Source organism: Micropterus salmoides, unplaced genomic scaffold (genome assembly GCF_014851395.1).
Source record: "Micropterus salmoides isolate LMB-PRFRI ecotype aquatic unplaced genomic scaffold, ASM1485139v1 Ms_hic_scaffold_831, whole genome shotgun sequence".
NCBI lineage: Eukaryota > Metazoa > Chordata > Actinopteri > Centrarchiformes > Centrarchidae > Micropterus > Micropterus salmoides.
This window is the reverse complement of record NW_024044606.1, coordinates 3,096-17,696: the sequence shown is the minus strand read 5'-3', so window position 1 is coordinate 17,696 and position 14,601 is coordinate 3,096. Positions and strand designations below refer to the sequence as shown.

At 39.3% G+C, this 14,601-nt stretch overlaps 1 pseudogene; it reads left to right on the top strand.

Moving 5' to 3' along the window:
- Positions 1-419: 419 nt before the first annotated feature.
- Positions 420-10,645, top strand: LOC119894656 (annotated as a pseudogene).
- Positions 10,646-14,601: the final 3,956 nt, after the last annotated feature.

The following is a 14,601-nucleotide window of genomic DNA, read 5'->3' as shown; positions in this document are numbered from 1 at the left end:
ATTTTTCTAAAGGTGATTGAAATGTTGAACTCTCTTCTGCGAGAACATTTGAATGATTTAAAACTATTGAGGTAGAACCTGCTTTCAGGTGAGACTGAATAACATGCACAGCTGCTAAATCACGACTTGACAAATACAGTTTAGGCTACATCTCAATTATAGAAATCCAAAAGCCAAGTTACACCACAGCCTACAACTTGCAGGTGTGCAAAAATGCAGTGGTTTATGATGGGTTACTGACAATTCTGTGGCCTACTGGACAATGTGTTGTGACGGTGAAAATAAAGGGGAACCAGATCCATGTAAGTAAAGTATAATTAATAAATCTGTGCAGTTTACTGAGGCTTCATTTCTGAGAAAACACATGCTCATTTGGAAACCAAAAGTGAAAATGTTTTCAACCAGCAGTATAAAAGTAGTGTCTGCACTGCAGGTATTCATTGGCATATGCAGCGATGTGCGCAGCTACATCTACAGAACAAATCATTTAGCATACCAACGCATATGGTATAGGGAGGAACTCCTGGATGCAAGAATGCTAATTTGCCGAGGGCACGTCTCTTCTGCAAAGGTGGGTTTCAATGTGCTTTTGTTAATGATTTTTCTGTTAGGCAATGTGCCTGATGATATCTATTTCAGCACCGCTATCAAAGTATTTATTTATTTATATTTTTCTGACCGCGGGCCTGATATTGTTGTTGGCGAGCAGTTTCGGCGATGGTTCATAATCACAGAGAAAATTAATGTGTTTCCCTTGTCAATAAACTTCATCTATTATGTGCTTTATAATGCCAAGTCACAATAACATATGGTTTTAGGCCACCGAATAATTAAGTAAATTTAATTTCTTAATATATCTAATATATCTAATTATTAAGAGGATAAATGACAAGCAAAACAGAAGGAGTTCCGCCAACGATGGAGCACTTGGGGAGGAGAAGGGACAGCAGTCAAACACACATCCAAGCATCTCACACCTGAAGATGAGGAAGAGAAGCAAAGAGTGTGAATGTTAGTTTCCGTTTGAGCACTTAGGCTCAGTGTATGAATGTGTATGACTGGTGAAAGCAGATGTAGTGTAAAAGCGCTTTGAGTGGTCGAAAAGACTAGAAAGGCGCTACACAAGTATGGAGCATTTACATTTACATCTATTTAATGGCTATTCTCTGCTGATCTTTTGGTGGTGGTGGGGGGGGCTGATAGACTAGACAGTTGCAATTTGCAACCTTACTGCTAGATGCCACACAATCTTACACACTGAACCTTTTACTCAAAGTATGAAGTTGAAACAAGTTATAAGAACAACTAAAAAAAACAATGTTAAGACAACTAGAGCACTGTAGTTATATAAACTTTATGAACTTGAAACAAAGGCAGCAGGTGAACCTACAATTTCCAAGTTAAACTAACTTGAAATGTCTTACTGTGTATTTGTTTAAGCAATTCTTTTTCTTCTGTAGAATCTTTGGTTCTGTTCTGTTCTGTCTGTCAAGAATCAGTCATGAGAATCGAATCACCTGAACTGGCAAGCATCTGTACACTACAAGGATTTGACTCCTTTTTTAGGTTGCTCTCAATATGCTTATAGTTCCAAGTATGATTTTTTGAAAGACAGAAATAGACACAGCTCAACACAAGGACAACAAAGCTGAACAAAGCATGATTCCATTTTTACAAACAGTAGCTAATTCTAACTTGATTCTAGTTGATTGTTGTGATTGGAAAAATTATGCAGTCAAGTAGGCTGCATCGCATTTTAAACTTTGTAGGATATTGTGAGAATAAAACCTTATAGACTTGTTTGAATAATGTGGAGTAAGTGTCTGAGGGTGAACCCACCATGGAGCTAAACTGCTAGTTCCAAAAAATACAAGAAATCCGAAAGAAATTCTGTCAATAATATTATGTATATGGTATAATGAGTTAATTTATCACATTTACATCATATCTTTCTCATTTGTCAAGGACATCAGTGATGAAGATTCATTTATTGAAGTTTACTGTGAGGAAGCAGAGGACACTCCATCAACACCATGGCCTGGCAGCAAGGGTGACTGTCAACCGACTGACGATGCAAGTGGTCAAGGTCAGCTTTATGCAATCTATTGTTCAGCAGAAAGCCACTAAATGTTGTGCAGGATGTGAGTAGCTTCTAGTAAATTCATTATTATTATTATCAGCATTGTAATTATTGTTATTTCCACAGTGCCCTGCCGTCATTTGAAGTCAACAGTCTATAATGTCAGTAGTTTATTTATCATTATACAACACAAGGTTGTATAACTAAATGAAAGTTTGTAGTCCCTTCATGCTACACACACAAAACTTGCAAAGATGTTTATGAAGAACTGAAGGGAAAAACAAAATCTGCACACCAAGTGAGTAAGATAAACATAGTAAGGAAAATTAAAAAATAAGGCACTAAGTCACAAAGTCCTTCCCAAAAATCACTGTTATGTAATAGATGAATACTATGGATAAATGCAAACACAAACTTCAATTTAAAGACACAAATCTCAATTAACAGGTGGCATGATGGTGCAGTGGTTAGCACTGTTGCCTCACAGCAAGAAGGTCATGGGTCTGAACCTTGGTCGTCCCAGGCCTTTCTCTGTGGAGTTTGCATGTTCTGCTCGTGTCTGCGTGGGTTCTCTCCAGGGGCTCTGGCTTTCTCCCACCGTCCAAAAACATGCAGGCTAGGCTAATTGGTGATTCCCCCTCCACTTTAGCCAAGCCTGCCTGTCTTTGCCGGGACCGAGCACAGCCTCCGAGACTGATGTCTTTTAGTCAGTTAAAAATCTTTGTCCTTGATGGGCCAGATCCTGCCATCCTGCCCTGGTGACTTGATGAACTTTTGATATGCTTTCAAGTAGTCCCTTTTTTTTCTGTATTACACTTGCATATAAATACACTAAGTTCATTGTGAAGTAAATTTGGGCTTAGGACCACAGGGATTTTAGAAAGAAAGAGTGTGCTGGAATTGTTTGTAGGCAAAATTGAATGCTATTTTTTTTTTTTGTTGAGGCTATATACTTATTAGTGTTCAGGTAGCAGTAGTTACAATTCTTAAGAAAAGCACTTGCCAAGCAAAGGGCTTTTCAAAAGAAAAATTAACTTTATTAAAACATTTAGATAGCCTAATGGATTTGTGAAATCTACGAAGAAATAAACTCAGCTTTAGTTGAGCATATTTACAGTTGGCTGTAAACCTTGTTAGTGAAATATAAGGGCAAAAAACAACATCCAAAAACAAAATAATCGTTCGGTAATCGTAATCGAGGTGAAATGTTCAATTTATTGTGATTTTGATTGTAAGTGAAATCGTCCAGCCAGGTTTGCAAAATAAACACCTCTCTTCTTAACGAGCCATGTGCAACACATTCAGCTTATAGCTTTTCATTTTCAGTTGGCACTGACCCTTGCTTTCTTCAGTTAAAATGACAAATGTTGCCAGCAGCAGGTCATAGCAGTTGCTAATTATTATGACGTGCGTAACTTGATAACAGAACAAAAGTAAACGTGGTTGTTGTCGGGTTTGTGAGCCACTATTTAGATTAAATAGTGAAAAATAAGGTGGTCTGAATTTAGAAAACTACAGTTCGTATTTCAATGTGTCAGATAATACTGAATCATCTTTTAGTATCAGTATTGGACTTTTTGGGAAATACCCAATATTAAACGACTGATTCGATTAAAATTTATATTGGAAGAATCTGATTTGTACATCTTGCTGCTTGCAAAAAAAAATAACAAACAAATCTTTTCTACTGAGATTTCTACACAGATCTGCACTGGCCTTGCAAGTTCTCTGTGACATGAACAGACAAGGCTTTTGTCTTCTAATGCAAACATAGCTTTAATATATCGAATCAGTATAACCTCAAACAAGTACAACATGAATACTGTGTGACAATGTTCTTAGATACTGGGTTGTTCAAACTTACAGTTTGCAAAACCTAATTTAAATACAATAAAACCTTTTGTCTCCCCCAAAAAATCTAATAACTGACAAAGTAGCTGAAATTGTTCAAGATGACTTGCCATGAAAATATTAATTCAAGGGAACTTTTTATTGGTCTAAAAGTCGAATAAAAAAAAACATCAAATTATGTCACTCTCTTGTACTTGATGATATCCACAGTTTGCAGTGTTTTATGATATATATACATTATTATTTGGAACTTGTTATACATTTTGTTTTATGTAGCATTTTTTAGGGAAATACATTTATTATGACATTTCTAATCCTCTGGACAAAAGTGTTCTGTGGATGGGCAAAAATAATTTTACAACTGACTGACAAACATTTCATCTTTAGGCCCGTGTTGTGGGGCAGCAAAACTTAAACAATGCAATATATGACATTGAATGAACATAAACGCAGATTGTCTGGAGGTTTGTAGCTAACTTCAACTTAAATGCAAAAGCAGCATGAAATAAATGTGCATTGTGCAGCATTAACAGACATTTCAGCAATTTACTCTATGTGTCACTTAACTTTGGATCCATGTTTTATTAAAACACCTATGATTGGTTGGAAATAACAAACATGTTCACATCCACAGAGACACAACTGGAGAGCTTATTGGAGGATCTGAGGTTGGAGCACCACTACACAGAGAAGCTGTCCCTGGGCACAGTCCTTCAGATTGAAGAGAGGACCATTACTGATGAACCTGCCAAGTGTAATTCAGATCTTCCATGGTACTTTCTAAAGAAACTGATGATGGTTAATGTGACAGCTAGAAATGTGAAATGTACATCAGAATGTGAATCAAACTGTGATGCTGCTTCAGGAAATACAGAGTTAGATCTTGATGATCTGTTTGATAGTCTACATTCAGGTGACGTGATAAACCCCCTTGATATAATCACTGCTCTCTTTCTGTGTTCTGACGGTTTTGTACAGCAGGAAATGGCACTCAAAATGTCTATGTGTCAGTTTTCTGTGCCTCTGCTGCTTCCTAATTGTGACACAAAGCAGTGCACACTCATGCTTTGGGCCATGAGAGACATTGTGAAAAAATACAGACCTCAGTCACTTTCAGAGTCCAAGGGTTTTATTGAAGACAGGATTGTTGTCTCTGAAATTCCAATGATATCATTTGTGAGACTGGGTGAGTGCTCCTTATCCAAGTCTGAGACCCTCAATCAGCTTCTGAGCAATTCTCAGCAGTACCATGACACCTTTATTCACCGTAACATGGAGTGTGGGGACAGTTCAAGGAGAATATCCAATGGATTGACTGAAGTTACTTGGTACCTTCCTTGTGGGAACAAAAACATGGATATTTTCAGTGAGCCTGTAGCTGTAGCTAACCTTCGTGGGGACATTGCTTCATTTGAAACACAATTTTCTTTTTTGTGTCAGACATCTGCGGCAGTGTTTGTGTTCTTTGACAATTTGGACTCTGAGCGCGAGCTGCTTACCAACCAACACCACAAGGCACAGATCTTCTTAGTGGGCAACCACCAAAGACAGAGCTTCAGTTTAGATGCTCTTACTAGGTTAGCGAGAAAGTTGGGTTTGACTAACAGCAACATCCTTTTGAAGGCTAAGCACATGAATGATGCAGACTTCATCAAACATCTGCGGAAAACAGTCAGCAATGTAGTTGAGAACACAAAGATGAAGATGGGGATTGAGCAGATGGCTGACATTGCCCATGAATTAGGTATCTTGGTGGATGAGGACTGTGCAGAGTGCCAGTCTGCCAAGAAAAATGCAGATGCCATCACTGATGAAATTCAAGACACCCTTAAATACAAAGAAGCTCAGCTTCCCTTGCAGGGCCAAATATGGAAGGAGCTGACTCTCTTAGAGAAGGAAGAATTTCGCCTTCGAAAAGTTGGGTCTGAAAACATAGAAAAGTACAAAAGTGATCTTCAGATACAGAAAATAAAACTTCGGGTACAACAGAACTCTTGTGACATGTCATACGCTATGACATGTTTCATCAACGCAATATCAAGCCCAGGGATAGAGAGGAGCTATTTCCTGAAATGGATGCGAATGAATCTCGATAACCTGTCTCGAGAAAAACTGTCTGGCCTCAGGGAGCAGTACAAAAAGAAATGCGAAAATTCTGAGAATAAAGAGGAGATCAAAGAAATTGACAGACAACTTTCCAACAGCTCACTGGGGACTGAACACTTCTTCCGTGAAATGGGTCAGATCTATGAAGCTTCAGTTTCCCTTCCAGAAACAGACCCATCACGTCAACAATTACAGCATCTTCCCAAACTATGTGCTGAATTGTTGCTTGATGGATTTCCCCTTGAGCTTGTAGATGGAGATGCATCCAACATACCTCTCAGATGGGTGAGTGACGTTCTTTCTCAGCTCAATGACTTGGTGTCTCCTAAGAGCAAGATACTGGTAGTCACAGTTCTTGGAGTTCAGAGCACAGGAAAGTCCACTCTCCTCAACACCATGTTTGGAGTGCAGTTTGCAGTCAGCAGTGGTCGATGCACTCGAGGTGCGTTTATGTTGCTGATCAGAATCAATGAAGATGTCAAAAAAGAACTCAACTGTGACTTCATGGTGATCATTGACACTGAGGGCTTAAAGTCACCAGAGCTTGCTCAACTGGACAATAGCCATGAGCACGACAACGAGCTTGCAACACTTGTTGTGGGGCTGAGTGATATCACCATCATCAATATTGCAATGGAGAATTCAACAGAAATGAAGGACATCCTACAAATAGTTGTGCATGCTTTTCTCAGGATGAAAGAGGTGGGCAAAAAGCCCAAATGTCAGTTTGTTCACCAGAATGTGTCAGATGTTTCAGCCCATGAGAACAACTTACGAGACAGGAAACCGCTCTTGCAGCAGCTAAACGAGATGACCCAGGCAGCAGCCAAGATGGAAAAGAAAGAGGAGAACAAGAGCTTCACTGATGTGATGGAGTACAGTCCCGACACTGGGAACTGGTACATTCCTGGACTCTGGAATGGAAACCCACCAATGGCACCAGTCAATGCAGGGTACAGTGAGGCCGTTTATGAGCTCAAGAAGAACATCATCCAAATTTTGGGAAGGTGTGAGTCATCTGCTAATAACATCATGGAGTTTACAGAGTGGATGGAAAGCCTGTGGAATGCAGTAAAGCATGAAAACTTCATCTTCAGCTTCAGAAACAGCCTAGTGGCTGATGCATACATGAGGCTGTGCACAGAATTCAACAAATGGGAATGGGAATTCAAAAAAGAAATGTACACATGGGTTACAAATGCTGAAACAAGAATTTCAAATTTCGGCACAGTTGCTGTGAAACTGAGATATCTGACATGAAAGAACTTCTCACTCTTTTGAAAAGTAAAGCTTGCACAGAGCTGACTAAATGGGAGTCAAAAATTCTTGGAAATTTGAAACAGTACTTTGAGCAAACAGAGGGTCATGTGTATCTAGTTGAAGGATACAGAGAGGAATTCTCAATCAGTGCAAAGAGCCTTCGTCGAGAAATGGAGAGCTCTGTATATAATCAACTCACAGCAGCAGCTGACATCAGACAGGGAATGACAGAACTTGACAGAATCAAGAAAAACCACACAAAAGAATTAGAGGGGAGAGTGCGTCAGCTGATTGAGGAATGTCGGGGGAAAAAAGTCCAGATGACAGACAAAGAACTAGATCAAGAATTTGATAAGATGTGGAAAAGTATGGTGAATGAATTTTACAGTTCTTTTCCTCAACAGAAGGCCACAAATATCTTCACAAATGTGGACCACTACCTCAGAGAAAATCTATCATGGAAGGGGAGTCATGTATGTCAGTTATTAAGTCAACAAAGGCTGCAAGATTGTGGACTGATGCCTTTCAAATATACAGTGGAAGGAAATTGGAACCATTTTAAACACAAATTCAGCAAGCTCTTCATTAAAGATCATGTAATGGCTTCACAGAACATGGCTGACAGCATCATAGATGCTTGCACACAGTTTGTGACTGAAAAAATGGAAAGGAAAAACAATTACCATGACACTTACATCCAGGAGATCCTACACATGATTGATGAGCGGCTGCAGAACAGTCAGAGTGTTAAGACCACTGAGTTTGAAGTTTCTCTGAAACAGCACATCTGTGGAGTTGCAGCCAGACAGTTTCAGAAAATGCATGAAGATTTCATACGTGCTAATGATCCTTACAGATGTCTGAATCAAAACAAAGAAAAGTTTCGTGCTGATTTCAAAGACATGTTCCATGAACGAGACCAGTGCCAGAAGAAGGCAGAAGAATTCACAAGCCGCTGCTTGAGGCCTGCAGTCGAAGACTTTGTCAACCGTTCATTGGGTCCTGATATTATTGGTGAAATGCTGACACGGTTCCAGTTCAGCACACGAATGTTCTTCCAGTATTCAGTTTTATTGGATTTGCTCTCAAAGGATGACTTTGAAAACTATAAGTGCTACATTTGCTCATATGAGGTTTATGTAAAGAAATGGACACTCAAACAAATAGAGAAACACTTTTCAAAGGGTGATAGAGTTTTTGAGTTTGAGGATCGACATGTTCTGTCAAGTATCAACAGCATAAATGATGCTATCAACAAAGCTAAAACAAAAAAGAGTGGTAACGTGAAGACATTCGTTGAAGATGTCTGTCAAGAACTTGGTGATAAACTCGTCATTTCCCAGGATGCTCTTGGTGCTTTCATGATCCGGAGCAATGCCGACCAGGAACAGTTTGCTTACTGGCTCACTGAGTGTGTGAAGGACATGGCACAGGCTCTTAGAGAGAAGTTTAAAACAGAAACCATCCAAATGAAACTGGAAAATCTTCATGTGAAGCCCCAGAGCGAGCTTTTCACTAAAATTATTGGATGTGGGAAACAGTGTCCATTCTGCAAAGCTCCTTGTGACGCTGGGGCAAGTAAACATGGAGAGCACTTTGCTAAACTACATTGGCCACAGGGTCTGGTTCAAGTCAAATGTGATGCGACACAAAAACTTGTCATTGACATATGCTCGTCCTTGGTGAACAGTGAGGCACGTTTTTGCTGTGATGCTACAAAAGGTGAATGGCACCCTTACAAGAACTACAGAGATATTTTCCCAGACTGGATAATCCAGTCAGATGTAAGTTTAGAGGCATCAGACTACTGGAAATATGTACTGGCAAAGTTCAACAAGGAGTTTGCTGAAGCATATAATGCAAAGCCTGCTGATATTCCTGAAACTTGGAAAACAATCACACATAAACAAGCAGAAGCGAGCCTCAAAGAGTCGTTTAACATCAAGTGAGAGAACACATGCTTTGTGGTTACAGAGGTGCACGTTACTCATTGCATTCATCCTCCTCATGGATATTTAGATATCACTTGTTTTATATGTCAAAGAGAAACAGAAAAAACTGAAAATCACTGCATTTAGTCCACACCTTTTCCTGAGATCCAATTTAACTTGTTTACTAAAAAATAATCTGCTTTGTTTAAATGTTGATGAGGACATTTGAAAATACTTTTTTATATTCTAAACCAATGTAGGGGCTTTGAATTTATGACTTGTGTGACAGATGAAGTCATTATATTTCCACTGAGAATATGTACAGTTCAATTAATCAAAGCAACAAACTGACTTTTTTTGGTTTGTCACATATGATCTGAATTTTTTTTTTTTTAATATCTGATGTCATATATTTACATTACATTTTACAATCAATATTTATGTGGTATTGTCATAATAGGATAAGTGATTGCTTGGAATTCACAATCTGTTTGATATTATAAGATATAAGTATTTGATGCAAAATATTGTATAAAAAGTATTAAAAGATCATTCAATCTGAATGTCAACATGTAGGCCACACTGTGGCAGACACAGTTTAGTTCTTATCTAATAGAGTTTAATGTGTGATTTTCTTAACTCAGAATTTCAAATCTCTTTGTTTAAGTGTCTGTTGCTAAATATTGGCATATGTTTACAAAGAATCATTCATTCCATATGTGGTGTTGTCAGCCAGGGCTGGACTGGGACTGGGTCAGACAACCCTCACCAATACACCATCCTTCCATGTGTACCTACTGTAATATTCCCCCAAACCAGCTGAGTGGTATGTGTCGAGGATCAGTGTTTACGGAGTCCGTGGTGATCAGAGGTGGCCATGGAGTACATTATCTGCACCACTTTATGGTGTAATGTATTTATTTATATAAAGGGAAATACAACATTCAGGTGGTGGGTGACAATTCAGAATACACAATTATAATAGAATATAATGCAGTAATCCGTAGCTTATTATATTTTTTGATAAAGTTACTTTTTTTGGATAACACAGATGTTCCTGCTATAAATACCTGCATTGCAAGGTTTCTTATTGTGCAAATAATCCTTTCTCAAAGCATTTTCATTTATTAATTAACATTTCTTGATGAAACAGATCGCGGGGAGGGAGTGGGGGCTAGTAAGGCTGTTATTGGGCCAGCCCAGTGTCAGCAAAGAAATTTACCCGATAGTCCGCTGTCTGTGCTTTATGGGCCAGTCGTTATTTATATAAATAAATAATTAACGTTACACCGGCCCCAAAAGGTCCATTGGTCCACCAGGCATTTGCCCGGTATGCCAGATTAGCAGTCCACCCCTGTTGTCAACATGTATACATTACTTTTGTTAAATGATTTAATAAAGAAACAAAATCAGCAGACTGGCTATGAATGTCTTTAATGTTTCCTAGATCAGAATCACAGCATACAGTGTATAATAACTTCTAAAGTAAACAGAAATATCATCACCTCATTTATTTCTATAGTTTTACTATACTTTTGATAATAATCTTTTTTAAATTCCATTATTTAACATCAAGTCTTGGGTTTCTGAATTCAACAAAGAATGTAAAAACAAGACAAAAGGTGCAACTTCTCAACGGAGAATGTGAGTCAGTGTGTAAGTGTCACTGTCTCTGTGTGTGTTTGCCATTGTTGGTGTTAATCATGTGCTTCCATGCACCACCGACCTGACACAGGATCTGACCTGAGTGATATGAAGTCATCTTGTTTTGCTTGGCTGACTGTAGTTTTCAGGCATGTTGAAATAAGAATAAACTGTAATTCAGACAAAACTGTGAGAACCACAGGGCTGCAGTGAGTCACTTTGTAACATAGAGGCTCAGTGTGTGTCCACAAACATCCATTAAACACACATGCTCACAGTCTGAAACTTAACTTTCATCCATCTCTCAACTGTTGAATCTCTTCACTGCTACAGCACATTACTGTAAGGTCAACACAGCCTTCATACCCACAATGCAACACAGTGTGAGGAAGAAAAAAGTCAGACCACATGTGTGATCTCATTTCTCTAAGAGGACCTTGCCTGAGGGGTCACCTGGATATCCCCGCCCTGGGAATCGAACCCACAATCACCTGTACCAAAGTCAGTGGCATTAACCACTATCAAGATATATATATATATACAAACTTCCTGGAGAAGGACTCACCCAATTTGTTTTTGCTTCCAAACGTAACATTACAGTAACTTTTATTCAACACAGGAGAAATGGAAGAACAGAGTGTGTCGTCGCTTTTTATTTCTGGGCAGTTGATTGTAAACTGGCCACCTTTGGCAGCAGCCAAGATAAGCCTGACTGTTAAAATGACAAAGAAACACTCATGAGCTTTCTCCTTAACTGCCTATCGGAACTCTTCGTAAAAGAGGGCAGGAAACCCTAAACTGCCCCCCCCACACACACATGTAACCATGGCAACTGACCTTCCTCTTTGTTTAATTACCTCACATCAAAGGATATTCTCCTTTCACAGCCAAATGTAAATTTGTGAGGAACTCCAGAACACCAGGAGACACTGCCCTGAACTCCTTTGTGTAAACAAAGAGTACTGTCTCCTCAACTCAGTCATTACCTTGTTTAATTAAATCATCTTTAAGTTACTTAATTAGGTCTCTCCACTCCATTTGAGTAGTTATGTTACCATGTTGGTGATATTTGTTGTTGATTTGATTTTAATTTTCAGCAAGGATCCCTGACCTTTATTTCATGTTGTAACCAATGCTTTGTTCACAACACTTTCTGACACTTCCTTTAGAAATGATGATAAAGAAATGTCATCCTATACTACTTGATTAATTTTCCAGCTTGAATTTAAGGTTAAATAGCTAAATTCTCCTGAGCAGAAGATTGTTTTAGGGTGAATCAAAGCTATCCTCATGTAAACCGAGCTCCCTAAATGGACAAAATAAGTATTACATGTCATCGTCTGAAATGCCGTTTAATTTATAAATGTCACTCTGTATTTACCTGTCCATAATCTTATGTCATTTGTGTATCTTGCTTATATTCTCTAAGAACGTGTAACAGCCAATATAAACAGAAAGCTAGTTCTGGGAACGGATTGGGCGGTACCGCCTAATACGTCATCATCTGGCAAAAGGTATCATAACTTCCAAACGATTTATGATAGAGCATGCGGTCTTTTTTACCGTATACCTGAGGATATCCCGGGATTGTGTATATAGCTTCCTCCCTTGTTTTGCAAAGGTTTTACTGTAAAAGCCAATGAAATCGATGTCTCAGGCAGATTCTACGCGCATTGACCAATGGAAGTTTGGGGGTATGTTGCATTTTACCCAACCAGAGGAAGGTAACGTGACGTCTTCTAGGCAATCAGAGGGACTCTGGAGCCCTTTACAGAATTGAGGGCGCAGTCACTCAGAGACAGTCTTGGAGTAAACACCAGCAGCGGAGCGCATCGGAGTCAGAGAAAGCCAAAGAAAGCCGACGGAGTAACTTTATAAACGTTATTATTATTATTGTTTTAGTGCTTTCATAATGGCAAAGAGGAAACGTTTTCACAGCAGAAGCATTGAGCCAAAGTTGGGAGACGGATCACATAGCAGCCGAAGCTGAAGTCTTTTGTTTACCGTGGAGGAACGCGATCAAAAATGGATTTGAGACAGGTATGTATCTTCATATAACATCTTTATCATAAAATAATGTAATAAAGTGTAATCATTATAGCTTATTGTCAGCTGTTTTGGATGTATGTGCGTAAATGGGCTGTTTTAGTTAGAATCGACGATGTTGTCTTCCATTGTGTGTCGGCTGTGCTCGCTCCTCTCTGAATACGTAGGGGCCGCGTCATTGTCGTCATTTTCACACTTTGGCCCCCTCTTTTCTGTCTGCAGTGAGCTGCATGTTTATACAAGAGTCAGGTTACAGGGGAGATGCTGTTTTCCTACATTGGATTTTGACACAGAAAGAAGTTTACTGATTAAATGTGTAATTGCTCTCTCCTGTGACTTTATTTCACAGCACATGATCTGCATGATCATCATCTAGAGTGACTTTGGAAACACATCCATATAGATTACAGTGGCTGCAGACCAGAAGATTGACTTGTGGACACAGTAAACCATGCACACAGGACTGCAGATGTTATCAAGTACTCTGAGCACTCTGTAAGCAAGCAGAGCCTATAACAAGACCCCCTGGCAGTGTGGGGCATGCCAGGAGCCCCACTGCATCTTCTTAGATGCCTTGCTTTGGTTAGGGGGATGCATGAGAAAAACGCCTTGGACATTTTCACAAAAGGCTGCATTATTTCATTGTTCGGGCACATTTTATTGAAAACCTGCATATGGATATGACACAAAGGGTTGAATAAACATGTTTTGAGTTCCAAAACTGTTCACTATTGATGTATAAGGTGTGATTTTTATTAATAAATCACAAAAATCTAATTTTGTTTATGAAAGTTTATTGTGCATTTTTCACTCATACTTCCTTTATAAGCACATTACATGCATGATTATGTTAGCTTAGGGTCTTCTGAACCCATAGATACCAAACACATGGTGTTTCATCTCCATTACATATGGTTTATAAGCCCAAATGTATAAATGGAGAAAACGGACCAAACAGGGCTTAGTCCCCAGAGGGACACAGTAAACCATGCACACAGCACACATTCCTATGAAATGCTAACCTTTTAAGGTCTAACTACTGACAATTGTTTTCCTTTTGATCAAGTGCTTAAATCTAAGAACGGTATACCCTTTTGACAATTAAGGTTTGATTGTGGGAAGATTTTTGATTACAATACGCGCAAATAGATTTTTGATTAACTTTTAATATGTCTAAAGAAGACGGTCTCAAGGACTGCCCTCTGGGAACCACGCCCCAACAGACAAAAGCAGAGACCCACGCTGTCTCGCTCTCTTCTTGCTCTCTTGGTCTGGCTCTCTCCAACTGGGCTTCGGCACGCCCCCAGCGAGCTCCCTCTCCTGGCAATGCCCTAAGAAGTTTGACCCGGTGCAACGAAGGCCCTTTGTTCGTTTTCAAGCCACACACGCGAAGCGCCGCAACCTCGATTTTTTCCCTTGTTTCCAGCAACTTTACTTGCTTTTTCTTTCTTTTAAAAGACCGTAAGTTTCACCATTTTAATTCAAGAACGACCAAGTTCTTTTAAAGCCTTATTCGTCGAGCTAACTTACACTGATCCCAATCACGTGGGCCCGCCAGCAGTAACAAAGGACGACCAAACCTCTGACCCGAGCCAGGATTTGAAAAGGCCCCCAATTCAAGTTTCTTCAATAAGCCGACAAAAGAAGGACCTCTGGAGCAATTCCCAGGCAGAGAAAGCGAAC